Genomic DNA, 20,757 nt, shown 5'->3' on the forward strand with positions numbered 1-20,757 from the left:
TGCATTATAGTCACCGATCGCGTGTTCCTCGGTAGTATAGTGGTTAGTATCCCCACCTGTCACGCGGGAGACCGGGGTTCGATTCCCCGCCGGGGAGGTGCGATTTTTATATCGCGAAAGTTGCACGCGTGACCCGAAAGGACATTAACGTTGCGATCAAGGAATGTAGTTACTGCAAAATCGTAAGAAAGTCTGCGTCTTAGGAAGTGTTTCTCGCATTCTTCACACGACGTCGTCGTTTCACGACTTACAGGGGTTGCTGTTGACGCTGAACCAGCTCACCCCAGGCTTAATGATCGAGCTCGAGGCACCCAAGAAAAAGAATAATTTTAGCAGAGCGTGGTTTCGATCCACGGACCTCTGGGTTATGGGCCCAGCACGCTTCCACTGCGCCACTCTGCTGCGTGGAGCCGTCCGCGCTCTTCGGTGCGTGACATGGGACACTTGGAAAGCGTTGTCTGCGTCGGTTTCCCGCGCCTACCGTTGAATTAAGTGCGTAACATCTCTCAGCTTGACTTGTCTCGACTTTGCTCGACTGACGCTACGCTGACGCTTGCACGAAGCGATATTTACCGCAATCGTCTCGAGATGCAGCTGCGAGATGCTCAGGATTAACATTGCACTCCACGAAGGTGGAGACATTCGAATCCACTGCCTAGCTACGCGCCCGCAACTAACAAAATGCCGACCCTGCCAGGATTCGAACCTGGAATCTTCTGAGCCGTAGTCAGACGCGTTATCCGTTGCGCCACAGGGCCACTGTTTGCGTTTTCTACCACGAGGCGGGTGCACATCGCAAAGCAACGTGTTCTCCGTGGCTCGGCAACTGCATGTCGTCCACTGACAACGGCGGCGCGGCCACTCTGGTCTTGCGCACTCTGCAGGGAGCTGCCAAGGAAGGCACCTCTCCTCCAGCTGCTCGGCCACGGTGCGCCTGCACGGCTTAGAGCTTGCCACACATCTGCCCTCGCTGTTGGACAGGTAGCAGAAGGCAAGGCGCGCGTTTTTCTGCATTTTTTTCGGCGAGGACAAGCGGTTGATATGCTTGTAAGTGTAGCATATGAAGCAAGAAGGCATTCGTAGACAGGTGCTAAATTCGCAGTATGGCCGCAGGTGACGATCTTATGACGGGTGTGCAGCCACAACAGGTTGGCAGCAAAGTGAGTATCGCTAACTGAAAGCTCTCTGCTGTAGCCCCAGTGGCGCAATTGGTTAGCGCACGGTACTTATAAGGCAGTAGCCGTGAGCAATGCCGGGGTTGTGAGTTCGAGCCTCACCTGGGGCATACTTTTATTTCGTAGCAGCTGACTCTGAAAGCATCGGGACGCGAGAGTTGAGATGTATCACCTGCTTGAGACACATAAGTGTGCGTGCATTATAGTCACCGATCGCGTGTTCCTCGGTAGTATAGTGGTTAGTATCCCCGCCTGTCACGCGGGAGACCGGGGTTCGATTCCCCGCCGGGGAGGTGCGATTTTTATATCTTGAAAGTTGCACGCGTGGCCCGAAAGGACATTAACGTTGCGATCAAGGAATGTAGTTACTGCAAAATCGTAAGAAAGTCTGCGTCTTAGGAAGTGTTTCTCGCATTCTTCACACGACGTCGTCGTTTCACGACTTACAGGGGTTGCTGTTGACGCTGAATCAGCTCACCCCAGGCTTAATGATCGAGCTCGAGGCACCCAAGAAAAAGAATAATTTTAGCAGAGCGTGGTTTCGATCCACGGACCTCTGGGTTATGGGCCCAGCACGCTTCCACTGCGCCACTCTGCTGCGTGGAGCCGTCCGCGCTCTTCGGTGCGTGACATGGGACACTTGGAAAGCGTTGTCTGCGTCGGTTTCCCGCGCCTACCGTTTAATTAAGTGCGTAACATCTCTCAGCTTGACTTGTCTCGACTTTGCTCGACTGACGCTGCGCTGACGCTTGCACGAAGCGATATTTACCGCAATCGTCTCGAGATGCAGCTGCGAGATGCTCAGGATTAACATTGCACTCCACGAAGGTGGAGACATTCGAATCCACTGCCTAGCTACGCGCCCGCAACTAACAAAATGCCGACCCTGCCAGGATTCGAACCTGGAATCTTCTGATCCGTAGTCAGACGCGTTATCCGTTGCGCCACAGGGCCACTGTTTGCGTTTTCTATCACGAGGCGGGTGCACATCGCAAAGCAACGTGTTCTCCGTGGCTCGGCAACTGCATGTCGTCCACTGGCAACGGCGCCGCGGCCACTCTGGTCTTGCGCACTCTGCAGGGAGCTGCCAAGGAAGGCATCTCTCCTCCAGCTGCTCGGCCACGGTGCGCCTGCACGGCTTAGAGCTTGCCACACATCTGCCCTCGCTGTTGGACAGGTAGCAGAAGGCAAGGCGCGCATTTTTCTGCATTTTTTTCGGCGAGGACAAGCGGTTGATATGCTTGTAAGTGTAGCATATGAAGCAAGAATCGAATGAGGCATTCGTAGACAGGTGCTAAATTCGCAGTATGGCCGCAGGTGACGATCTTATGACGGGTGTGCAGCCACAACAGGTTGGCAGCAAAGTGAGTATCGCTAACTGAAAGCTCTCTGCTGTAGCCCCAGTGGCGCAATTGGTTAGCGCACGGTACTTATAAGGCAGTAGCCGTGAGCAATGCCGGGGTTGTGAGTTCGAGCCTCACCTGGGGCATACTTTTATTTCGTAGCAGCTGACTCTGAAAGCATCGGGACGCGAGAGTTGAGATGTATCACCTGCTTGAGACACATAAGTGTGCGTGCATTATAGTCACCGATCGCGTGTTCCTCGGTAGTATAGTGGTTAGTATCCCCGCCTGTCACGCGGGAGACCGGGGTTCGATTCCCCGCCGGGGAGGTGCGATTTTTATATCTTGAAAGTTGCACGCGTGGCCCGAAAGGACATTAACGTTGCGATCAAGGAATGTAGTTACTGCAAAATCGTAAGAAAGTCTGCGTCTTAGGAAGTGTTTCTCGCATTCTTCACACGACGTCGTCGTTTCACGACTTACAGGGGTTGCTGTTGACGCTGAATCAGCTCACCCCAGGCTTAATGATCGAGCTCGAGGCACCCAAGAAAAAGAATAATTTTAGCAGAGCGTGGTTTCGATCCACGGACCTCTGGGTTATGGGCCCAGCACGCTTCCACTGCGCCACTCTGCTGCGTGGAGCCGTCCGCGCTCTTCGGTGCGTGACATGGGACACTTGGAAAGCGTTGTCTGCGTCGGTTTCCCGCGCCTACCGTTTAATTAAGTGCGTAACATCTCTCAGCTTGACTTGTCTCGACTTTGCTCGACTGACGCTGCGCTGACGCTTGCACGAAGCGATATTTACCGCAATCGTCTCGAGATGCAGCTGCGAGATGCTCAGGATTAACATTGCACTCCACGAAGGTGGAGACATTCGAATCCACTGCCTAGCTACGCGCCCGCAACTAACAAAATGCCGACCCTGCCAGGATTCGAACCTGGAATCTTCTGATCCGTAGTCAGACGCGTTATCCGTTGCGCCACAGGGCCACTGTTTGCGTTTTCTATCACGAGGCGGGTGCACATCGCAAAGCAACGTGTTCTCCGTGGCTCGGCAACTGCATGTCGTCCACTGGCAACGGCGCCGCGGCCACTCTGGTCTTGCGCACTCTGCAGGGAGCTGCCAAGGAAGGCATCTCTCCTCCAGCTGCTCGGCCACGGTGCGCCTGCACGGCTTAGAGCTTGCCACACATCTGCCCTCGCTGTTGGACAGGTAGCAGAAGGCAAGGCGCGCGTTTTTCTGCATTTTTTTCGGCGAGGACAAGCGGTTGATATGCTTGTAAGTGTAGCATATGAAGCAAGAATCGAATGAGGCATTCGTAGACAGGTGCTAAATTCGCAGTATGGCCGCAGGTGACGATCTTATGACGGGTGTGCAGCCACAACAGGTTGGCAGCAAAGTGAGTATCGCTAACTGAAAGCTCTCTGCTGTATCCCCAGTGGCGCAATTGGTTAGCGCACGGTACTTATAAGGCAGTAGCCGTGAGCAATGCCGGGGTTGTGAGTTCGAGCCTCACCTGGGGCATACTTTTATTTCGTAGCAGCTGACTCTGAAAGCATCGGGACGCGAGAGTTGAGATGTATCACCTGCTTGAGACACATAAGTGTGCGTGCATTATAGTCACCGATCGCGTGTTCCTCGGTAGTATAGTGGTTAGTATCCCCGCCTGTCACGCGGGAGACCGGGGTTCGATTCCCCGCCGGGGAGGTGCGATTTTTATATCGCGAAAGTTGCACGCGTGGCCCGAAAGGACATTAACGTTGCGATCAAGGAATGTAGTTACTGCAAAATCGTAAGAAAGTCTGCGTCTTAGGAAGTGTTTCTCGCATTCTTCACACGACGTCGTCGTTTCACGACTTACAGGGGTTGCTGTTGACGCTGAACCAGCTCACCCCAGGCTTAATGATCGAGCCCGAGGCACCCAAGAAAAAGAATAATTTTAGCAGAGCGTGGTTTCGATCCACGGACCTCTGGGTTATGGGCCCAGCACGCTTCCACTGCGCCACTCTGCTGCGTGGAGCCGTCCGCGCTCTTCGGTGCGTGACATGGGACACTTGGAAAGCGTTGTCTGCGTCGGTTTCCCGCGCCTACCGTTTAATTAAGTGCGTAACATCTCTCAGCTTGACTTGTCTCGACTTTGCTCGACTGACGCTGCGCTGACGCTTGCACGAAGCGATATTTACCGCAATCGTCTCGAGATGCAGCTGCGAGATGCTCAGGATTAACATTGCACTCCACGAAGGTGGAGACATTCGAATCCACTGCCTAGCTACGCGCCCGCAACTAACAAAATGCCGACCCTGCCAGGATTCGAACCTGGAATCTTCTGATCCGTAGTCAGACGCGTTATCCGTTGCGCCACAGGGCCACTGTTTGCGTTTTCTATCACGAGGCGGGTGCACATCGCAAAGCAACGTGTTCTCCGTGGCTCGGCAACTGCATGTCGTCCACTGGCAACGGCGCCGCGGCCACTCTGGTCTTGCGCACTCTGCAGGGAGCTGCCAAGGAAGGCATCTCTCCTCCAGCTGCTCGGCCACGGTGCGCCTGCACGGCTTAGAGCTTGCCACACATCTGCCCTCGCTGTTGGACAGGTAGCAGAAGGCAAGGCGCGCGTTTTTCTGCATTTTTTTCGGCGAGGACAAGCGGTTGATATGCTTGTAAGTGTAGCATATGAAGCAAGAATCGAATGAGGCATTCGTAGACAGGTGCTAAATTCGCAGTATGGCCGCAGGTGACGATCTTATGACGGGTGTGCAGCCACAACAGGTTGGCAGCAAAGTGAGTATCGCTAACTGAAAGCTCTCTGCTGTATCCCCAGTGGCGCAATTGGTTAGCGCACGGTACTTATAAGGCAGTAGCCGTGAGCAATGCCGGGGTTGTGAGTTCGAGCCTCACCTGGGGCATACTTTTATTTCGTAGCAGCTGACTCTGAAAGCATCGGGACGCGAGAGTTGAGATGTATCACCTGCTTGAGACACATAAGTGTGCGTGCATTATAGTCACCGATCGCGTGTTCCTCGGTAGTATAGTGGTTAGTATCCCCGCCTGTCACGCGGGAGACCGGGGTTCGATTCCCCGCCGGGGAGGTGCGATTTTTATATCTTGAAAGTTGCACGCGTGGCCCGAAAGGACATTAACGTTGCGATCAAGGAATGTAGTTACTGCAAAATCGTAAGAAAGTCTGCGTCTTAGGAAGTGTTTCTCGCATTCTTCACACGACGTCGTCGTTTCACGACTTACAGGGGTTGCTGTTGACGCTGAATCAGCTCACCCCAGGCTTAATGATCGAGCTCGAGGCACCCAAGAAAAAGAATAATTTTAGCAGAGCGTGGTTTCGATCCACGGACCTCTGGGTTATGGGCCCAGCACGCTTCCACTGCGCCACTCTGCTGCGTGGAGCCGTCCGCGCTCTTCGGTGCGTGACATGGGACACTTGGAAAGCGTTGTCTGCGTCGGTTTCCCGCGCCTACCGTTTAATTAAGTGCGTAACATCTCTCAGCTTGACTTGTCTCGACTTTGCTCGACTGACGCTGCGCTGACGCTTGCACGAAGCGATATTTACCGCAATCGTCTCGAGATGCAGCTGCGAGATGCTCAGGATTAACATTGCACTCCACGAAGGTGGAGACATTCGAATCCACTGCCTAGCTACGCGCCCGCAACTAACAAAATGCCGACCCTGCCAGGATTCGAACCTGGAATCTTCTGATCCGTAGTCAGACGCGTTATCCGTTGCGCCACAGGGCCACTGTTTGCGTTTTCTATCACGAGGCGGGTGCACATCGCAAAGCAACGTGTTCTCCGTGGCTCGGCAACTGCATGTCGTCCACTGGCAACGGCGCCGCGGCCACTCTGGTCTTGCGCACTCTGCAGGGAGCTGCCAAGGAAGGCATCTCTCCTCCAGCTGCTCGGCCACGGTGCGCCTGCACGGCTTAGAGCTTGCCACACATCTGCCCTCGCTGTTGGACAGGTAGCAGAAGGCAAGGCGCGCGTTTTTCTGCATTTTTTTCGGCGAGGACAAGCGGTTGATATGCTTGTAAGTGTAGCATATGAAGCAAGAATCGAATGAGGCATTCGTAGACAGGTGCTAAATTCGCAGTATGGCCGCAGGTGACGATCTTATGACGGGTGTGCAGCCACAACAGGTTGGCAGCAAAGTGAGTATCGCTAACTGAAAGCTCTCTGCTGTATCCCCAGTGGCGCAATTGGTTAGCGCACGGTACTTATAAGGCAGTAGCCGTGAGCAATGCCGGGGTTGTGAGTTCGAGCCTCACCTGGGGCATACTTTTATTTCGTAGCAGCTGACTCTGAAAGCATCGGGACGCGAGAGTTGAGATGTATCACCTGCTTGAGACACATAAGTGTGCGTGCATTATAGTCACCGATCGCGTGTTCCTCGGTAGTATAGTGGTTAGTATCCCCGCCTGTCACGCGGGAGACCGGGGTTCGATTCCCCGCCGGGGAGGTGCGATTTTTATATCGCGAAAGTTGCACGCGTGGCCCGAAAGGACATTAACGTTGCGATCAAGGAATGTAGTTACTGCAAAATCGTAAGAAAGTCTGCGTCTTAGGAAGTGTTTCTCGCATTCTTCACACGACGTCGTCGTTTCACGACTTACAGGGGTTGCTGTTGACGCTGAACCAGCTCACCCCAGGCTTAATGATCGAGCCCGAGGCACCCAAGAAAAAGAATAATTTTAGCAGAGCGTGGTTTCGATCCACGGACCTCTGGGTTATGGGCCCAGCACGCTTCCACTGCGCCACTCTGCTGCGTGGAGCCGTCCGCGCTCTTCGGTGCGTGACATGGGACACTTGGAAAGCGTTGTCTGCGTCGGTTTCCCGCGCCTACCGTTTAATTAAGTGCGTAACATCTCTCAGCTTGACTTGTCTCGACTTTGCTCGACTGACGCTGCGCTGACGCTTGCACGAAGCGATATTTACCGCAATCGTCTCGAGATGCAGCTGCGAGATGCTCAGGATTAACATTGCACTCCACGAAGGTGGAGACATTCGAATCCACTGCCTAGCTACGCGCCCGCAACTAACAAAATGCCGACCCTGCCAGGATTCGAACCTGGAATCTTCTGATCCGTAGTCAGACGCGTTATCCGTTGCGCCACAGGGCCACTGTTTGCGTTTTCTATCACGAGGCGGGTGCACATCGCAAAGCAACGTGTTCTCCGTGGCTCGGCAACTGCATGTCGTCCACTGGCAACGGCGCCGCGGCCACTCTGGTCTTGCGCACTCTGCAGGGAGCTGCCAAGGAAGGCATCTCTCCTCCAGCTGCTCGGCCACGGTGCGCCTGCACGGCTTAGAGCTTGCCACACATCTGCCCTCGCTGTTGGACAGGTAGCAGAAGGCAAGGCGCGCGTTTTTCTGCATTTTTTTCGGCGAGGACAAGCGGTTGATATGCTTGTAAGTGTAGCATATGAAGCAAGAATCGAATGAGGCATTCGTAGACAGGTGCTAAATTCGCAGTATGGCCGCAGGTGACGATCTTATGACGGGTGTGCAGCCACAACAGGTTGGCAGCAAAGTGAGTATCGCTAACTGAAAGCTCTCTGCTGTATCCCCAGTGGCGCAATTGGTTAGCGCACGGTACTTATAAGGCAGTAGCCGTGAGCAATGCCGGGGTTGTGAGTTCGAGCCTCACCTGGGGCATACTTTTATTTCGTAGCAGCTGACTCTGAAAGCATCGGGACGCGAGAGTTGAGATGTATCACCTGCTTGAGACACATAAGTGTGCGTGCATTATAGTCACCGATCGCGTGTTCCTCGGTAGTATAGTGGTTAGTATCCCCGCCTGTCACGCGGGAGACCGGGGTTCGATTCCCCGCCGGGGAGGTGCGATTTTTATATCTTGAAAGTTGCACGCGTGGCCCGAAAGGACATTAACGTTGCGATCAAGGAATGTAGTTACTGCAAAATCGTAAGAAAGTCTGCGTCTTAGGAAGTGTTTCTCGCATTCTTCACACGACGTCGTCGTTTCACGACTTACAGGGGTTGCTGTTGACGCTGAATCAGCTCACCCCAGGCTTAATGATCGAGCTCGAGGCACCCAAGAAAAAGAATAATTTTAGCAGAGCGTGGTTTCGATCCACGGACCTCTGGGTTATGGGCCCAGCACGCTTCCACTGCGCCACTCTGCTGCGTGGAGCCGTCCGCGCTCTTCGGTGCGTGACATGGGACACTTGGAAAGCGTTGTCTGCGTCGGTTTCCCGCGCCTACCGTTTAATTAAGTGCGTAACATCTCTCAGCTTGACTTGTCTCGACTTTGCTCGACTGACGCTGCGCTGACGCTTGCACGAAGCGATATTTACCGCAATCGTCTCGAGATGCAGCTGCGAGATGCTCAGGATTAACATTGCACTCCACGAAGGTGGAGACATTCGAATCCACTGCCTAGCTACGCGCCCGCAACTAACAAAATGCCGACCCTGCCAGGATTCGAACCTGGAATCTTCTGATCCGTAGTCAGACGCGTTATCCGTTGCGCCACAGGGCCACTGTTTGCGTTTTCTATCACGAGGCGGGTGCACATCGCAAAGCAACGTGTTCTCCGTGGCTCGGCAACTGCATGTCGTCCACTGGCAACGGCGCCGCGGCCACTCTGGTCTTGCGCACTCTGCAGGGAGCTGCCAAGGAAGGCATCTCTCCTCCAGCTGCTCGGCCACGGTGCGCCTGCACGGCTTAGAGCTTGCCACACATCTGCCCTCGCTGTTGGACAGGTAGCAGAAGGCAAGGCGCGCGTTTTTCTGCATTTTTTTCGGCGAGGACAAGCGGTTGATATGCTTGTAAGTGTAGCATATGAAGCAAGAATCGAATGAGGCATTCGTAGACAGGTGCTAAATTCGCAGTATGGCCGCAGGTGACGATCTTATGACGGGTGTGCAGCCACAACAGGTTGGCAGCAAAGTGAGTATCGCTAACTGAAAGCTCTCTGCTGTAGCCCCAGTGGCGCAATTGGTTAGCGCACGGTACTTATAAGGCAGTAGCCGTGAGCAATGCCGGGGTTGTGAGTTCGAGCCTCACCTGGGGCATACTTTTATTTCGTAGCAGCTGACTCTGAAAGCATCGGGACGCGAGAGTTGAGATGTATCACCTGCTTGAGACACATAAGTGTGCGTGCATTATAGTCACCGATCGCGTGTTCCTCGGTAGTATAGTGGTTAGTATCCCCGCCTGTCACGCGGGAGACCGGGGTTCGATTCCCCGCCGGGGAGGTGCGATTTTTATATCTTGAAAGTTGCACGCGTGGCCCGAAAGGACATTAACGTTGCGATCAAGGAATGTAGTTACTGCAAAATCGTAAGAAAGTCTGCGTCTTAGGAAGTGTTTCTCGCATTCTTCACACGACGTCGTCGTTTCACGACTTACAGGGGTTGCTGTTGACGCTGAACCAGCTCACCCCAGGCTTAATGATCGAGCCCGAGGCACCCAAGAAAAAGAATAATTTTAGCAGAGCGTGGTTTCGATCCACGGACCTCTGGGTTATGGGCCCAGCACGCTTCCACTGCGCCACTCTGCTGCGTGGAGCCGTCCGCGCTCTTCGGTGCGTGACATGGGACACTTGGAAAGCGTTGTCTGCGTCGGTTTCCCGCGCCTACCGTTTAATTAAGTGCGTAACATCTCTCAGCTTGACTTGTCTCGACTTTGCTCGACTGACGCTGCGCTGACGCTTGCACGAAGCGATATTTACCGCAATCGTCTCGAGATGCAGCTGCGAGATGCTCAGGATTAACATTGCACTCCACGAAGGTGGAGACATTCGAATCCACTGCCTAGCTACGCGCCCGCAACTAACAAAATGCCGACCCTGCCAGGATTCGAACCTGGAATCTTCTGATCCGTAGTCAGACGCGTTATCCGTTGCGCCACAGGGCCACTGTTTGCGTTTTCTATCACGAGGCGGGTGCACATCGCAAAGCAACGTGTTCTCCGTGGCTCGGCAACTGCATGTCGTCCACTGGCAACGGCGCCGCGGCCACTCTGGTCTTGCGCACTCTGCAGGGAGCTGCCAAGGAAGGCATCTCTCCTCCAGCTGCTCGGCCACGGTGCGCCTGCACGGCTTAGAGCTTGCCACACATCTGCCCTCGCTGTTGGACAGGTAGCAGAAGGCAAGGCGCGCGTTTTTCTGCATTTTTTTCGGCGAGGACAAGCGGTTGATATGCTTGTAAGTGTAGCATATGAAGCAAGAATCGAATGAGGCATTCGTAGACAGGTGCTAAATTCGCAGTATGGCCGCAGGTGACGATCTTATGACGGGTGTGCAGCCACAACAGGTTGGCAGCAAAGTGAGTATCGCTAACTGAAAGCTCTCTGCTGTATCCCCAGTGGCGCAATTGGTTAGCGCACGGTACTTATAAGGCAGTAGCCGTGAGCAATGCCGGGGTTGTGAGTTCGAGCCTCACCTGGGGCATACTTTTATTTCGTAGCAGCTGACTCTGAAAGCATCGGGACGCGAGAGTTGAGATGTATCACCTGCTTGAGACACATAAGTGTGCGTGCATTATAGTCACCGATCGCGTGTTCCTCGGTAGTATAGTGGTTAGTATCCCCGCCTGTCACGCGGGAGACCGGGGTTCGATTCCCCGCCGGGGAGGTGCGATTTTTATATCTTGAAAGTTGCACGCGTGGCCCGAAAGGACATTAACGTTGCGATCAAGGAATGTAGTTACTGCAAAATCGTAAGAAAGTCTGCGTCTTAGGAAGTGTTTCTCGCATTCTTCACACGACGTCGTCGTTTCACGACTTACAGGGGTTGCTGTTGACGCTGAATCAGCTCACCCCAGGCTTAATGATCGAGCTCGAGGCACCCAAGAAAAAGAATAATTTTAGCAGAGCGTGGTTTCGATCCACGGACCTCTGGGTTATGGGCCCAGCACGCTTCCACTGCGCCACTCTGCTGCGTGGAGCCGTCCGCGCTCTTCGGTGCGTGACATGGGACACTTGGAAAGCGTTGTCTGCGTCGGTTTCCCGCGCCTACCGTTTAATTAAGTGCGTAACATCTCTCAGCTTGACTTGTCTCGACTTTGCTCGACTGACGCTGCGCTGACGCTTGCACGAAGCGATATTTACCGCAATCGTCTCGAGATGCAGCTGCGAGATGCTCAGGATTAACATTGCACTCCACGAAGGTGGAGACATTCGAATCCACTGCCTAGCTACGCGCCCGCAACTAACAAAATGCCGACCCTGCCAGGATTCGAACCTGGAATCTTCTGATCCGTAGTCAGACGCGTTATCCGTTGCGCCACAGGGCCACTGTTTGCGTTTTCTATCACGAGGCGGGTGCACATCGCAAAGCAACGTGTTCTCCGTGGCTCGGCAACTGCATGTCGTCCACTGGCAACGGCGCCGCGGCCACTCTGGTCTTGCGCACTCTGCAGGGAGCTGCCAAGGAAGGCATCTCTCCTCCAGCTGCTCGGCCACGGTGCGCCTGCACGGCTTAGAGCTTGCCACACATCTGCCCTCGCTGTTGGACAGGTAGCAGAAGGCAAGGCGCGCGTTTTTCTGCATTTTTTTCGGCGAGGACAAGCGGTTGATATGCTTGTAAGTGTAGCATATGAAGCAAGAATCGAATGAGGCATTCGTAGACAGGTGCTAAATTCGCAGTATGGCCGCAGGTGACGATCTTATGACGGGTGTGCAGCCACAACAGGTTGGCAGCAAAGTGAGTATCGCTAACTGAAAGCTCTCTGCTGTATCCCCAGTGGCGCAATTGGTTAGCGCACGGTACTTATAAGGCAGTAGCCGTGAGCAATGCCGGGGTTGTGAGTTCGAGCCTCACCTGGGGCATACTTTTATTTCGTAGCAGCTGACTCTGAAAGCATCGGGACGCGAGAGTTGAGATGTATCACCTGCTTGAGACACATAAGTGTGCGTGCATTATAGTCACCGATCGCGTGTTCCTCGGTAGTATAGTGGTTAGTATCCCCGCCTGTCACGCGGGAGACCGGGGTTCGATTCCCCGCCGGGGAGGTGCGATTTTTATATCTTGAAAGTTGCACGCGTGGCCCGAAAGGACATTAACGTTGCGATCAAGGAATGTAGTTACTGCAAAATCGTAAGAAAGTCTGCGTCTTAGGAAGTGTTTCTCGCATTCTTCACACGACGTCGTCGTTTCACGACTTACAGGGGTTGCTGTTGACGCTGAATCAGCTCACCCCAGGCTTAATGATCGAGCTCGAGGCACCCAAGAAAAGAATAATTTTAGCAGAGCGTGGTTTCGATCCACGGACCTCTGGGTTATGGGCCCAGCACGCTTCCACTGCGCCACTCTGCTGCGTGGAGCCGTCCGCGCTCTTCGGTGCGTGACATGGGACACTTGGAAAGCGTTGTCTGCGTCGGTTTCCCGCGCCTACCGTTTAATTAAGTGCGTAACATCTCTCAGCTTGACTTGTCTCGACTTTGCTCGACTGACGCTGCGCTGACGCTTGCACGAAGCGATATTTACCGCAATCGTCTCGAGATGCAGCTGCGAGATGCTCAGGATTAACATTGCACTCCACGAAGGTGGAGACATTCGAATCCACTGCCTAGCTACGCGCCCGCAACTAACAAAATGCCGACACTGCCAGGATTCGAACCTGGAATCTTCTGATCCGTAGTCAGACGCGTTATCCGTTGCGCCACAGGGCCACTGTTTGCGTTTTCTATCACGAGGCGGGTGCACATCGCAAAGCAACGTGTTCTCCGTGGCTCGGCAACTGCATGTCGTCCACTGGCAACGGCGCCGCGGCCACTCTGGTCTTGCGCACTCTGCAGGGAGCTGCCAAGGAAGGCATCTCTCCTCCAGCTGCTCGGCCACGGTGCGCCTGCACGGCTTAGAGCTTGCCACACATCTGCCCTCGCTGTTGGACAGGTAGCAGAAGGCAAGGCGCGCGTTTTTCTGCATTTTTTTCGGCGAGGACAAGCGGTTGATACGCTTGTAAGTGTAGCATATGAAGCAAGAATCGAATGAGGCATTCGTAGACAGGTGCTAAATTCGCAGTATGGCCGCAGGTGACGATCTTATGACGGGTGTGCAGCCACAACAGGTTGGCAGCAAAGTGAGTATCGCTAACTGAAAGCTCTCTGCTGTAGCCCCAGTGGCGCAATTGGTTAGCGCACGGTACTTATAAGGCAGTAGCCGTGAGCAATGCCGGGGTTGTGAGTTCGAGCCTCACCTGGGGCATACTTTTATTTCGTAGCAGCTGACTCTGAAAGCATCGGGACGCGAGAGTTGAGATGTATCACCTGCTTGAGACACATAAGTGTGCGTGCATTATAATCACCGATCGCGTGTTCCTCGGTAGTATAGTGGTTAGTATCCCCGCCTGTCACGCGGGAGACCGGGGTTCGATTCCCCGCCGGGGAGGTGCGATTTTTATATCTTGAAAGTTGCACGCGTGGCCCGAAAGGACATTAACGTTGCGATCAAGGAATGTAGTTACTGCAAAATCGTAAGAAAGTCTGCGTCTTAGGAAGTGTTTGTCGCATTCTTCACACGACGTCGTCGTTTCACGACTTACAGGGGTTGCTGTTGACGCTGAATCAGCTCACCCCAGGCTTAATGATCGAGCTCGAGGCACCCAAGAAAAAGAATAATTTTAGCAGAGCGTGGTTTCGATCCACGGACCTCTGCCTCTGGGTTATGGGCCCAGCACGCTTCCACTGCGCCACTCTGCTGCGTGGAGCCGTCCGCGCTCTTCGGTGCGTGACATGGGACACTTGGAAAGCGTTGTCTGCGTCGGTTTCCCGCGCCTACCGTTTAATTAAGTGCGTAACATCTCTCGTAAGAAAGTCTGCGTCTTAGGAAGTGTTTCTCGCATTCTTCACACGACGTCGTCGTTTCACGACTTACAGGGGTTGCTGTTGACGCTGAATCAGCTCACCCCAGGCTTAATGATCGAGCTCGAGGCACCCAAGAAAAAGAATAATTTTAGCAGAGCGTGGTTTCGATCCACGGACCTCTGCCTCTGGGTTATGGGCCCAGCACGCTTCCACTGCGCCACTCTGCTGCGTGGAGCCGTCCGCGCTCTTCGGTGCGTGACATGGGACACTTGGAAAGCGTTGTCTGCGTCGGTTTCCCGCGCCTACCGTTTAATTAAGTGCGTAACATCTCTCAGCTTGACTTGTCTCGACTTTGCTCGACTGACGCTACGCTGACGCTTGCACGAAGCGATATTTACCGCAATCGTCTCGAGATGCAGCTGCGAGATGCTCAGGATTAACATTGCACTCCACGAAGGTGGAGACATTCGAATCCACTGCCTAGCTACGCGCCCGCAACTAACAAAATGCCGACCCTGCCAGGATTCGAACCTGGAATCTTCTGATCCGTAGTCAGACGCGTTATCCGTTGCGCCACAGGGCCACTGTTTGCGTTTTCTATCACGAGGCGGGTGCACATCGCAAAGCAACGTGTTCTCCGTGGCTCGGCAACTGCATGTCGTCCACTGACAACGGCGGCGCGGCCACTCTGGTCTTGCGCACTCTGCAGGGAGCTGCCAAGGAAGGCACCTCTCCTCCAGCTGCTCGGCCACGGTGCGCCTGCACGGCTTAGAGCTTGCCACACATCTGCCCTCGCTGTTGGACAGGTAGCAGAAGGCAAGGCGCGCGTTTTTCTGCATTTTTTTCGGCGAGGACAAGCGGTTGATATGCTTGTAAGTGTAGCATATGAAGCAAGAATCGAATGAGGCATTCGTAGACAGGTGCTAAATTCGCAGTATGGCCGCAGGTGACGATCTTATGACGGGTGTGCAGCCACAACAGGTTGGCAGCAAAGTGAGTATCGCTAACTGAAAGCTCTCTGCTGTATCCCCAGTGGCGCAATTGGTTAGCGCACGGTACTTATAAGGCAGTAGCCGTGAGCAATGCCGGGGTTGTGAGTTCGAGCCTCACCTGGGGCATACTTTTATTTCGTAGCAGCTGACTCTGAAAGCATCGGGACGCGAGAGTTGAGATGTATCACCTGCTTGAGAAACATAAGTGTGCGTGCATTATAGTCACCGATCGCGTGTTCCTCGGTAGTATAGTGGTTAGTATCCCCGCCTGTCACGCGGGAGACCGGGGTTCGATTCCCCGCCGGGGAGGTGCGATTTTTATATCTTGAAAGTTGCACGCGTGGCCCGAAAGGACATTAACGTTGCGATCAAGGAATGTAGTTACTGCAAAATCGTAAGAAAGTCTGCGTCTTAGGAAGTGTTTCTCGCATTCTTCACACGACGTCGTCGTTTCACGACTTACAGGGGTTGCTGTTGACGCTGAATCAGCTCACCCCAGGCTTAATGATCGAGCTCGAGGCACCCAAGAAAAGAATAATTTTAGCAGAGCGTGGTTTCGATCCACGGACCTCTGGGTTATGGGCCCAGCACGCTTCCACTGCGCCACTCTGCTGCGTGGAGCCGTCCGCGCTCTTCGGTGCGTGACATGGGACACTTGGAAAGCGTTGTCTGCGTCGGTTTCCCGCGCCTACCGTTTAATTAAGTGCGTAACATCTCTCAGCTTGACTTGTCTCGACTTTGCTCGACTGACGCTGCGCTGACGCTTGCACGAAGCGATATTTACCGCAATCGTCTCGAGATGCAGCTGCGAGATGCTCAGGATTAACATTGCACTCCACGAAGGTGGAGACATTCGAATCCACTGCCTAGCTACGCGCCCGCAACTAACAAAATGCCGACACTGCCAGGATTCGAACCTGGAATCTTCTGATCCGTAGTCAGACGCGTTATCCGTTGCGCCACAGGGCCACTGTTTGCGTTTTCTATCACGAGGCGGGTGCACATCGCAAAGCAACGTGTTCTCCGTGGCTCGGCAACTGCATGTCGTCCACTGGCAACGGCGCCGCGGCCACTCTGGTCTTGCGCACTCTGCAGGGAGCTGCCAAGGAAGGCATCTCTCCTCCAGCTGCTCGGCCACGGTGCGCCTGCACGGCTTAGAGCTTGCCACACATCTGCCCTCGCTGTTGGACAGGTAGCAGAAGGCAAGGCGCGCGTTTTTCTGCATTTTTTTCGGCGAGGACAAGCGGTTGATACGCTTGTAAGTGTAGCATATGAAGCAAGAATCGAATGAGGCATTCGTAGACAGGTGCTAAATTCGCAGTATGGCCGCAGGTGACGATCTTATGACGGGTGTGCAGCCACAACAGGTTGGCAGCAAAGTGAGTATCGCTAACTGAAAGCTCTCTGCTGTAGCCCCAGTGGCGCAATTGGTTAGCGCACGGTACTTATAAGGCAGTAGCCGTGAGCAATGCCGGGGTTGTGAGTTCGAGCCTCACCTGGGGCATACTTTTATTTCGTAGCAGCTGACTCTGAAAGCATCGGGACGCGAGAGTTGAGATGTATCACCTGCTTGAGACACATAAGTGTGCGTGCATTATAATCACCGATCGCGTGTTCCTCGGTAGTATAGTGGTTAGTATCCCCGCCTGTCACGCGGGAGACCGGGGTTCGATTCCCCGCCGGGGAGGTGCGATTTTTATATCTTGAAAGTTGCACGCGTGGCCCGAAAGGACATTAACGTTGCGATCAAGGAATGTAGTTACTGCAAAATCGTAAGAAAGTCTGCGTCTTAGGAAGTGTTTGTCGCATTCTTCACACGACGTCGTCGTTTCACGACTTACAGGGGTTGCTGTTGACGCTGAATCAGCTCACCCCAGGCTTAATGATCGAGCTCGAGGCACCCAAGAAAAAGAATAATTTTAGCAGAGCGTGGTTTCGATCCACGGACCTCTGCCTCTGGGTTATGGGCCCAGCACGCTTCCACTGCGCCACTCTGCTGCGTGGAGCCGTCCGCGCTCTTCGGTGCGTGACATGGGACACTTGGAAAGCGTTGTCTGCGTCGGTTTCCCGCGCCTACCGTTTAATTAAGTGCGTAACATCTCTCGTAAGAAAGTCTGCGTCTTAGGAAGTGTTTCTCGCATTCTTCACACGACGTCGTCGTTTCACGACTTACAGGGGTTGCTGTTGACGCTGAATCAGCTCACCCCAGGCTTAATGATCGAGCTCGAGGCACCCAAGAAAAAGAATAATTTTAGCAGAGCGTGGTTTCGATCCACGGACCTCTGCCTCTGGGTTATGGGCCCAGCACGCTTCCACTGCGCCACTCTGCTGCGTGGAGCCGTCCGCGCTCTTCGGTGCGTGACATGGGACACTTGGAAAGCGTTGTCTGCGTCGGTTTCCCGCGCCTACCGTTTAATTAAGTGCGTAACATCTCTCAGCTTGACTTGTCTCGACTTTGCTCGACTGACGCTACGCTGACGCTTGCACGAAGCGATATTTACCGCAATCGTCTCGAGATGCAGCTGCGAGATGCTCAGGATTAACATTGCACTCCACGAAGGTGGAGACATTCGAATCCACTGCCTAGCTACGCGCCCGCAACTAACAAAATGCCGACCCTGCCAGGATTCGAACCTGGAATCTTCTGATCCGTAGTCAGACGCGTTATCCGTTGCGCCACAGGGCCACTGTTTGCGTTTTCTATCACGAGGCGGGTGCACATCGCAAAGCAACGTGTTCTCCGTGGCTCGGCAACTGCATGTCGTCCACTGACAACGGCGGCGCGGCCACTCTGGTCTTGCGCACTCTGCAGGGAGCTGCCAAGGAAGGCACCTCTCCTCCAGCTGCTCGGCCACGGTGCGCCTGCACGGCTTAGAGCTTGCCACACATCTGCCCTCGCTGTTGGACAGGTAGCAGAAGGCAAGGCGCGCGTTTTTCTGCATTTTTTTCGGCGAGGACAAGCGGTTGATATGCTTGTAAGTGTAGCATATGAAGCAAGAATCGAATGAGGCATTCGTAGACAGGTGCTAAATTCGCAGTATGGCCGCAGGTGACGATCTTATGACGGGTGTGCAGCCACAACAGGTTGGCAGCAAAGTGAGTATCGCTAACTGAAAGCTCTCTGCTGTATCCCCAGTGGCGCAATTGGTTAGCGCACGGTACTTATAAGGCAGTAGCCGTGAGCAATGCCGGGGTTGTGAGTTCGAGCCTCACCTGGGGCATACTTTTATTTCGTAGCAGCTGACTCTGAAAGCATCGGGACGCGAGAGTTGAGATGTATCACCTGCTTGAGAAACATAAGTGTGCGTGCATTATAGTCACCGATCGCGTGTTCCTCGGTAGTATAGTGGTTAGTATCCCCGCCTGTCACGCGGGAGACCGGGGTTCGATTCCCCGCCGGGGAGGTGCGATTTTTATATCTTGAAAGTTGCACGCGTGGCCCGAAAGGACATTAACGTTGCGATCAAGGAATGTAGTTACTGCAAAATCGTAAGAAAGTCTGCGTCTTAGGAAGTGTTTCTCGCATTCTTCACACGACGTCGTCGTTTCACGACTTACAGGGGTTGCTGTTGACGCTGAACCAGCTCACCCCAGGCTTAATGATCGAGCTCGAGGCACCCAAGAAAAAGAATAATTTTAGCAGAGCGTGGTTTCGATCCACGGACCTCTGGGTTATGGGCCCAGCACGCTTCCACTGCGCCACTCTGCTGCGTGGAGCCGTCCGCGCTCTTCGGTGCGTGACATGGGACACTTGGAAAGCGTTGTCTGCGTCGGTTTCCCGCGCCTACCGTTTAATTAAGTGCGTAACATCTCTCAGCTTGACTTGTCTCGACTTTGCTCGACTGACGCTACGCTGACGCTTGCACGAAGCGATATTTACCGCAATCGTCTCGAGATGCAGCTGCGAGATGCTCAGGATTAACATTGCACTCCACGAAGGTGGAGACATTCGAATCCACTGCCTAGCTACGCGCCCGCAACTAACAAAATGCCGACCCTGCCAGGATTCGAACCTGGAATCTTCTGAGCCGTAGTCAGACGCGTTATCCGTTGCGCCACAGGGCCACTGTTTGCGTTTTCTACCACGAGGCGGGTGCACATCGCAAAGCAACGTGTTCTCCGTGGCTCGGCAACTGCATGTCGTCCACTGACAACGGCGGCGCGGCCACTCTGGTCTTGCGCACTCTGCAGGGAGCTGCCAAGGAAGGCACCTCTCCTCCAGCTGCTCGGCCACGGTGCGCCTGCACGGCTTAGAGCTTGCCACACATCTGCCCTCGCTGTTGGACAGGTAGCAGAAGGCAAGGCGCGCGTTTTTCTGCATTTTTTTCGGCGAGGACAAGCGGTTGATATGCTTGTAAGTGTAGCATATGAAGCAAGAATCGAATGAGGCATTCGTAGACAGGTGCTAAATTCGCAGTATGGCCGCAGGTGACGATCTTATGACGGGTGTGCAGCCACAACAGGTTGGCAGCAAAGTGAGTATCGCTAACTGAAAGCTCTCTGCTGTAGCCCCAGTGGCGCAATTGGTTAGCGCACGGTACTTATAAGGCAGTAGCCGTGAGCAATGCCGGGGTTGTGAGTTCGAGCCTCACCTGGGGCATACTTTTATTTCGTAGCAGCTGACTCTGAAAGCATCGGGACGCGAGAGTTGAGATGTATCACCTGCTTGAGAAACATAAGTGTGCGTGCATTATAGTCACCGATCGCGTGTTCCTCGGTAGTATAGTGGTTAGTATCCCCGCCTGTCACGCGGGAGACCGGGGTTCGATTCCCCGCCGGGGAGGTGCGATTTTTATATCTCGAAAGTTGCTCGCGTGGCCCGAAAGGACATTAACGTTGCGATCAAGGAATGTAGTTACTGCAAAATCGTAAGAAAGTCTGCGTCTTAGGAAGTGTTTCTCGCATTCTTCACACGACGTCGTCGTTTCACGACTTACAGGGGTTGCTGTTGACGCTGAACCAGCTCACCCCAGGCTTAATGATCGAGCTCGAGGCACCCAAGAAAAAGAATAATTTTAGCAGAGCGTGGTTTCGATCCACGGACCTCTGGGTTATGGGCCCAGCACGCTTCCACTGCGCCACTCTGCTGCGTGGAGCCGTCCGCGCTCTTCGGTGCGTGACATGGGACACTTGGAAAGCGTTGTCTGCGTCGGTTTCCCGCGCCTATCGTTTAATTAAGTGCGTAACATCTCTCAGCTTGACTTGTCTCGACTTTGCTCGACTGACGCTACGCTGACGCTTGCACGAAGCGATATTTACCGCAATCGTCTCGAGATGCAGCTGCGAGATGCTCAGGATTAACATTGCACTCCACGAAGGTGGAGACATTCGAATCCACTGCCTAGCTACGCGCCCGCAACTAACAAAATGCCGACCCTGCCAGGATTCGAACCTGGAATCTTCTGATCCGTAGTCAGACGCGTTATCCGTTGCGCCACAGGGCCACTGTTTGCGTTTTCTACCACGAGGCG

The 20,757-nt window shown here is 54.0% G+C and overlaps 57 non-coding genes across 57 annotated transcripts; 29 read left to right on the forward strand and 28 right to left on the reverse strand.

Annotated features, from left to right (window-relative positions):
* The first annotated feature begins 25 nt into the window (after positions 1-25).
* Trnad-guc (transfer RNA aspartic acid (anticodon GUC)) lies at positions 26-97 on the forward strand. Its single transcript has one exon. It is a non-coding gene; the product is annotated as a tRNA-Asp (tRNA).
* Positions 98-330: 233 nt separating this feature from the next.
* Trnam-cau (transfer RNA methionine (anticodon CAU)) lies at positions 331-402 on the reverse strand. The gene has a single exon. It is a non-coding gene; the product is annotated as a tRNA-Met (tRNA).
* Positions 403-685: 283 nt separating this feature from the next.
* Trnar-acg (transfer RNA arginine (anticodon ACG)) lies at positions 686-758 on the reverse strand. Its single transcript has one exon. It is a non-coding gene; the product is annotated as a tRNA-Arg (tRNA).
* Positions 759-1,193: 435 nt separating this feature from the next.
* On the forward strand, positions 1,194-1,285 carry Trnai-uau (transfer RNA isoleucine (anticodon UAU)). The gene is given in 2 exon segments: positions 1,194-1,231; positions 1,250-1,285. It is a non-coding gene; the product is annotated as a tRNA-Ile (tRNA).
* Positions 1,286-1,396: 111 nt separating this feature from the next.
* Trnad-guc (transfer RNA aspartic acid (anticodon GUC)) lies at positions 1,397-1,468 on the forward strand. Its single transcript has one exon. It is a non-coding gene; the product is annotated as a tRNA-Asp (tRNA).
* Positions 1,469-1,701: 233 nt separating this feature from the next.
* Positions 1,702-1,773, reverse strand: Trnam-cau (transfer RNA methionine (anticodon CAU)). Its single transcript has one exon. It is a non-coding gene; the product is annotated as a tRNA-Met (tRNA).
* A 283-nt stretch (positions 1,774-2,056) lies between these two features.
* Trnar-acg (transfer RNA arginine (anticodon ACG)) lies at positions 2,057-2,129 on the reverse strand. The gene has a single exon. It is a non-coding gene; the product is annotated as a tRNA-Arg (tRNA).
* Positions 2,130-2,572: 443 nt separating this feature from the next.
* Positions 2,573-2,664, forward strand: Trnai-uau (transfer RNA isoleucine (anticodon UAU)). The gene is given in 2 exon segments: positions 2,573-2,610; positions 2,629-2,664. It is a non-coding gene; the product is annotated as a tRNA-Ile (tRNA).
* A 111-nt stretch (positions 2,665-2,775) lies between these two features.
* Trnad-guc (transfer RNA aspartic acid (anticodon GUC)) lies at positions 2,776-2,847 on the forward strand. The gene has a single exon. It is a non-coding gene; the product is annotated as a tRNA-Asp (tRNA).
* Positions 2,848-3,080: 233 nt separating this feature from the next.
* Trnam-cau (transfer RNA methionine (anticodon CAU)) lies at positions 3,081-3,152 on the reverse strand. Its single transcript has one exon. It is a non-coding gene; the product is annotated as a tRNA-Met (tRNA).
* A 283-nt stretch (positions 3,153-3,435) lies between these two features.
* On the reverse strand, positions 3,436-3,508 carry Trnar-acg (transfer RNA arginine (anticodon ACG)). Its single transcript has one exon. It is a non-coding gene; the product is annotated as a tRNA-Arg (tRNA).
* Positions 3,509-3,951: 443 nt separating this feature from the next.
* Positions 3,952-4,043, forward strand: Trnai-uau (transfer RNA isoleucine (anticodon UAU)). The gene is given in 2 exon segments: positions 3,952-3,989; positions 4,008-4,043. It is a non-coding gene; the product is annotated as a tRNA-Ile (tRNA).
* A 111-nt stretch (positions 4,044-4,154) lies between these two features.
* On the forward strand, positions 4,155-4,226 carry Trnad-guc (transfer RNA aspartic acid (anticodon GUC)). The gene has a single exon. It is a non-coding gene; the product is annotated as a tRNA-Asp (tRNA).
* A 233-nt stretch (positions 4,227-4,459) lies between these two features.
* Trnam-cau (transfer RNA methionine (anticodon CAU)) lies at positions 4,460-4,531 on the reverse strand. The gene has a single exon. It is a non-coding gene; the product is annotated as a tRNA-Met (tRNA).
* A 283-nt stretch (positions 4,532-4,814) lies between these two features.
* Positions 4,815-4,887, reverse strand: Trnar-acg (transfer RNA arginine (anticodon ACG)). Its single transcript has one exon. It is a non-coding gene; the product is annotated as a tRNA-Arg (tRNA).
* A 443-nt stretch (positions 4,888-5,330) lies between these two features.
* On the forward strand, positions 5,331-5,422 carry Trnai-uau (transfer RNA isoleucine (anticodon UAU)). Its single transcript is given in 2 exon segments — positions 5,331-5,368; positions 5,387-5,422. It is a non-coding gene; the product is annotated as a tRNA-Ile (tRNA).
* A 111-nt stretch (positions 5,423-5,533) lies between these two features.
* On the forward strand, positions 5,534-5,605 carry Trnad-guc (transfer RNA aspartic acid (anticodon GUC)). Its single transcript has one exon. It is a non-coding gene; the product is annotated as a tRNA-Asp (tRNA).
* A 233-nt stretch (positions 5,606-5,838) lies between these two features.
* Positions 5,839-5,910, reverse strand: Trnam-cau (transfer RNA methionine (anticodon CAU)). Its single transcript has one exon. It is a non-coding gene; the product is annotated as a tRNA-Met (tRNA).
* A 283-nt stretch (positions 5,911-6,193) lies between these two features.
* On the reverse strand, positions 6,194-6,266 carry Trnar-acg (transfer RNA arginine (anticodon ACG)). The gene has a single exon. It is a non-coding gene; the product is annotated as a tRNA-Arg (tRNA).
* A 443-nt stretch (positions 6,267-6,709) lies between these two features.
* On the forward strand, positions 6,710-6,801 carry Trnai-uau (transfer RNA isoleucine (anticodon UAU)). Its single transcript is given in 2 exon segments — positions 6,710-6,747; positions 6,766-6,801. It is a non-coding gene; the product is annotated as a tRNA-Ile (tRNA).
* A 111-nt stretch (positions 6,802-6,912) lies between these two features.
* Positions 6,913-6,984, forward strand: Trnad-guc (transfer RNA aspartic acid (anticodon GUC)). The gene has a single exon. It is a non-coding gene; the product is annotated as a tRNA-Asp (tRNA).
* Positions 6,985-7,217: 233 nt separating this feature from the next.
* On the reverse strand, positions 7,218-7,289 carry Trnam-cau (transfer RNA methionine (anticodon CAU)). Its single transcript has one exon. It is a non-coding gene; the product is annotated as a tRNA-Met (tRNA).
* Positions 7,290-7,572: 283 nt separating this feature from the next.
* Trnar-acg (transfer RNA arginine (anticodon ACG)) lies at positions 7,573-7,645 on the reverse strand. The gene has a single exon. It is a non-coding gene; the product is annotated as a tRNA-Arg (tRNA).
* Positions 7,646-8,088: 443 nt separating this feature from the next.
* Trnai-uau (transfer RNA isoleucine (anticodon UAU)) lies at positions 8,089-8,180 on the forward strand. Its single transcript is given in 2 exon segments — positions 8,089-8,126; positions 8,145-8,180. It is a non-coding gene; the product is annotated as a tRNA-Ile (tRNA).
* A 111-nt stretch (positions 8,181-8,291) lies between these two features.
* Trnad-guc (transfer RNA aspartic acid (anticodon GUC)) lies at positions 8,292-8,363 on the forward strand. Its single transcript has one exon. It is a non-coding gene; the product is annotated as a tRNA-Asp (tRNA).
* Positions 8,364-8,596: 233 nt separating this feature from the next.
* On the reverse strand, positions 8,597-8,668 carry Trnam-cau (transfer RNA methionine (anticodon CAU)). Its single transcript has one exon. It is a non-coding gene; the product is annotated as a tRNA-Met (tRNA).
* A 283-nt stretch (positions 8,669-8,951) lies between these two features.
* Positions 8,952-9,024, reverse strand: Trnar-acg (transfer RNA arginine (anticodon ACG)). The gene has a single exon. It is a non-coding gene; the product is annotated as a tRNA-Arg (tRNA).
* A 443-nt stretch (positions 9,025-9,467) lies between these two features.
* Positions 9,468-9,559, forward strand: Trnai-uau (transfer RNA isoleucine (anticodon UAU)). The gene is given in 2 exon segments: positions 9,468-9,505; positions 9,524-9,559. It is a non-coding gene; the product is annotated as a tRNA-Ile (tRNA).
* Positions 9,560-9,670: 111 nt separating this feature from the next.
* Trnad-guc (transfer RNA aspartic acid (anticodon GUC)) lies at positions 9,671-9,742 on the forward strand. The gene has a single exon. It is a non-coding gene; the product is annotated as a tRNA-Asp (tRNA).
* A 233-nt stretch (positions 9,743-9,975) lies between these two features.
* Trnam-cau (transfer RNA methionine (anticodon CAU)) lies at positions 9,976-10,047 on the reverse strand. Its single transcript has one exon. It is a non-coding gene; the product is annotated as a tRNA-Met (tRNA).
* A 283-nt stretch (positions 10,048-10,330) lies between these two features.
* On the reverse strand, positions 10,331-10,403 carry Trnar-acg (transfer RNA arginine (anticodon ACG)). The gene has a single exon. It is a non-coding gene; the product is annotated as a tRNA-Arg (tRNA).
* Positions 10,404-10,846: 443 nt separating this feature from the next.
* On the forward strand, positions 10,847-10,938 carry Trnai-uau (transfer RNA isoleucine (anticodon UAU)). The gene is given in 2 exon segments: positions 10,847-10,884; positions 10,903-10,938. It is a non-coding gene; the product is annotated as a tRNA-Ile (tRNA).
* A 111-nt stretch (positions 10,939-11,049) lies between these two features.
* On the forward strand, positions 11,050-11,121 carry Trnad-guc (transfer RNA aspartic acid (anticodon GUC)). The gene has a single exon. It is a non-coding gene; the product is annotated as a tRNA-Asp (tRNA).
* Positions 11,122-11,354: 233 nt separating this feature from the next.
* Positions 11,355-11,426, reverse strand: Trnam-cau (transfer RNA methionine (anticodon CAU)). Its single transcript has one exon. It is a non-coding gene; the product is annotated as a tRNA-Met (tRNA).
* A 283-nt stretch (positions 11,427-11,709) lies between these two features.
* Positions 11,710-11,782, reverse strand: Trnar-acg (transfer RNA arginine (anticodon ACG)). The gene has a single exon. It is a non-coding gene; the product is annotated as a tRNA-Arg (tRNA).
* Positions 11,783-12,225: 443 nt separating this feature from the next.
* On the forward strand, positions 12,226-12,317 carry Trnai-uau (transfer RNA isoleucine (anticodon UAU)). Its single transcript is given in 2 exon segments — positions 12,226-12,263; positions 12,282-12,317. It is a non-coding gene; the product is annotated as a tRNA-Ile (tRNA).
* A 111-nt stretch (positions 12,318-12,428) lies between these two features.
* Trnad-guc (transfer RNA aspartic acid (anticodon GUC)) lies at positions 12,429-12,500 on the forward strand. Its single transcript has one exon. It is a non-coding gene; the product is annotated as a tRNA-Asp (tRNA).
* A 232-nt stretch (positions 12,501-12,732) lies between these two features.
* On the reverse strand, positions 12,733-12,804 carry Trnam-cau (transfer RNA methionine (anticodon CAU)). Its single transcript has one exon. It is a non-coding gene; the product is annotated as a tRNA-Met (tRNA).
* A 283-nt stretch (positions 12,805-13,087) lies between these two features.
* On the reverse strand, positions 13,088-13,160 carry Trnar-acg (transfer RNA arginine (anticodon ACG)). Its single transcript has one exon. It is a non-coding gene; the product is annotated as a tRNA-Arg (tRNA).
* Positions 13,161-13,603: 443 nt separating this feature from the next.
* Positions 13,604-13,695, forward strand: Trnai-uau (transfer RNA isoleucine (anticodon UAU)). Its single transcript is given in 2 exon segments — positions 13,604-13,641; positions 13,660-13,695. It is a non-coding gene; the product is annotated as a tRNA-Ile (tRNA).
* Positions 13,696-13,806: 111 nt separating this feature from the next.
* On the forward strand, positions 13,807-13,878 carry Trnad-guc (transfer RNA aspartic acid (anticodon GUC)). Its single transcript has one exon. It is a non-coding gene; the product is annotated as a tRNA-Asp (tRNA).
* A 926-nt stretch (positions 13,879-14,804) lies between these two features.
* Positions 14,805-14,877, reverse strand: Trnar-acg (transfer RNA arginine (anticodon ACG)). Its single transcript has one exon. It is a non-coding gene; the product is annotated as a tRNA-Arg (tRNA).
* Positions 14,878-15,320: 443 nt separating this feature from the next.
* On the forward strand, positions 15,321-15,412 carry Trnai-uau (transfer RNA isoleucine (anticodon UAU)). The gene is given in 2 exon segments: positions 15,321-15,358; positions 15,377-15,412. It is a non-coding gene; the product is annotated as a tRNA-Ile (tRNA).
* Positions 15,413-15,523: 111 nt separating this feature from the next.
* Positions 15,524-15,595, forward strand: Trnad-guc (transfer RNA aspartic acid (anticodon GUC)). Its single transcript has one exon. It is a non-coding gene; the product is annotated as a tRNA-Asp (tRNA).
* Positions 15,596-15,827: 232 nt separating this feature from the next.
* Positions 15,828-15,899, reverse strand: Trnam-cau (transfer RNA methionine (anticodon CAU)). Its single transcript has one exon. It is a non-coding gene; the product is annotated as a tRNA-Met (tRNA).
* Positions 15,900-16,182: 283 nt separating this feature from the next.
* Positions 16,183-16,255, reverse strand: Trnar-acg (transfer RNA arginine (anticodon ACG)). Its single transcript has one exon. It is a non-coding gene; the product is annotated as a tRNA-Arg (tRNA).
* Positions 16,256-16,698: 443 nt separating this feature from the next.
* Trnai-uau (transfer RNA isoleucine (anticodon UAU)) lies at positions 16,699-16,790 on the forward strand. Its single transcript is given in 2 exon segments — positions 16,699-16,736; positions 16,755-16,790. It is a non-coding gene; the product is annotated as a tRNA-Ile (tRNA).
* A 111-nt stretch (positions 16,791-16,901) lies between these two features.
* Positions 16,902-16,973, forward strand: Trnad-guc (transfer RNA aspartic acid (anticodon GUC)). The gene has a single exon. It is a non-coding gene; the product is annotated as a tRNA-Asp (tRNA).
* A 926-nt stretch (positions 16,974-17,899) lies between these two features.
* Positions 17,900-17,972, reverse strand: Trnar-acg (transfer RNA arginine (anticodon ACG)). The gene has a single exon. It is a non-coding gene; the product is annotated as a tRNA-Arg (tRNA).
* Positions 17,973-18,415: 443 nt separating this feature from the next.
* Positions 18,416-18,507, forward strand: Trnai-uau (transfer RNA isoleucine (anticodon UAU)). Its single transcript is given in 2 exon segments — positions 18,416-18,453; positions 18,472-18,507. It is a non-coding gene; the product is annotated as a tRNA-Ile (tRNA).
* Positions 18,508-18,618: 111 nt separating this feature from the next.
* On the forward strand, positions 18,619-18,690 carry Trnad-guc (transfer RNA aspartic acid (anticodon GUC)). The gene has a single exon. It is a non-coding gene; the product is annotated as a tRNA-Asp (tRNA).
* A 233-nt stretch (positions 18,691-18,923) lies between these two features.
* Positions 18,924-18,995, reverse strand: Trnam-cau (transfer RNA methionine (anticodon CAU)). Its single transcript has one exon. It is a non-coding gene; the product is annotated as a tRNA-Met (tRNA).
* A 283-nt stretch (positions 18,996-19,278) lies between these two features.
* On the reverse strand, positions 19,279-19,351 carry Trnar-acg (transfer RNA arginine (anticodon ACG)). The gene has a single exon. It is a non-coding gene; the product is annotated as a tRNA-Arg (tRNA).
* A 443-nt stretch (positions 19,352-19,794) lies between these two features.
* On the forward strand, positions 19,795-19,886 carry Trnai-uau (transfer RNA isoleucine (anticodon UAU)). Its single transcript is given in 2 exon segments — positions 19,795-19,832; positions 19,851-19,886. It is a non-coding gene; the product is annotated as a tRNA-Ile (tRNA).
* Positions 19,887-19,997: 111 nt separating this feature from the next.
* Trnad-guc (transfer RNA aspartic acid (anticodon GUC)) lies at positions 19,998-20,069 on the forward strand. The gene has a single exon. It is a non-coding gene; the product is annotated as a tRNA-Asp (tRNA).
* A 233-nt stretch (positions 20,070-20,302) lies between these two features.
* Positions 20,303-20,374, reverse strand: Trnam-cau (transfer RNA methionine (anticodon CAU)). The gene has a single exon. It is a non-coding gene; the product is annotated as a tRNA-Met (tRNA).
* Positions 20,375-20,657: 283 nt separating this feature from the next.
* On the reverse strand, positions 20,658-20,730 carry Trnar-acg (transfer RNA arginine (anticodon ACG)). The gene has a single exon. It is a non-coding gene; the product is annotated as a tRNA-Arg (tRNA).
* Positions 20,731-20,757: the final 27 nt, after the last annotated feature.

This window comes from Schistocerca nitens, chromosome 9 (genome assembly GCF_023898315.1).
Source record: "Schistocerca nitens isolate TAMUIC-IGC-003100 chromosome 9, iqSchNite1.1, whole genome shotgun sequence".
Lineage (NCBI taxonomy): Eukaryota > Metazoa > Arthropoda > Insecta > Orthoptera > Acrididae > Schistocerca > Schistocerca nitens.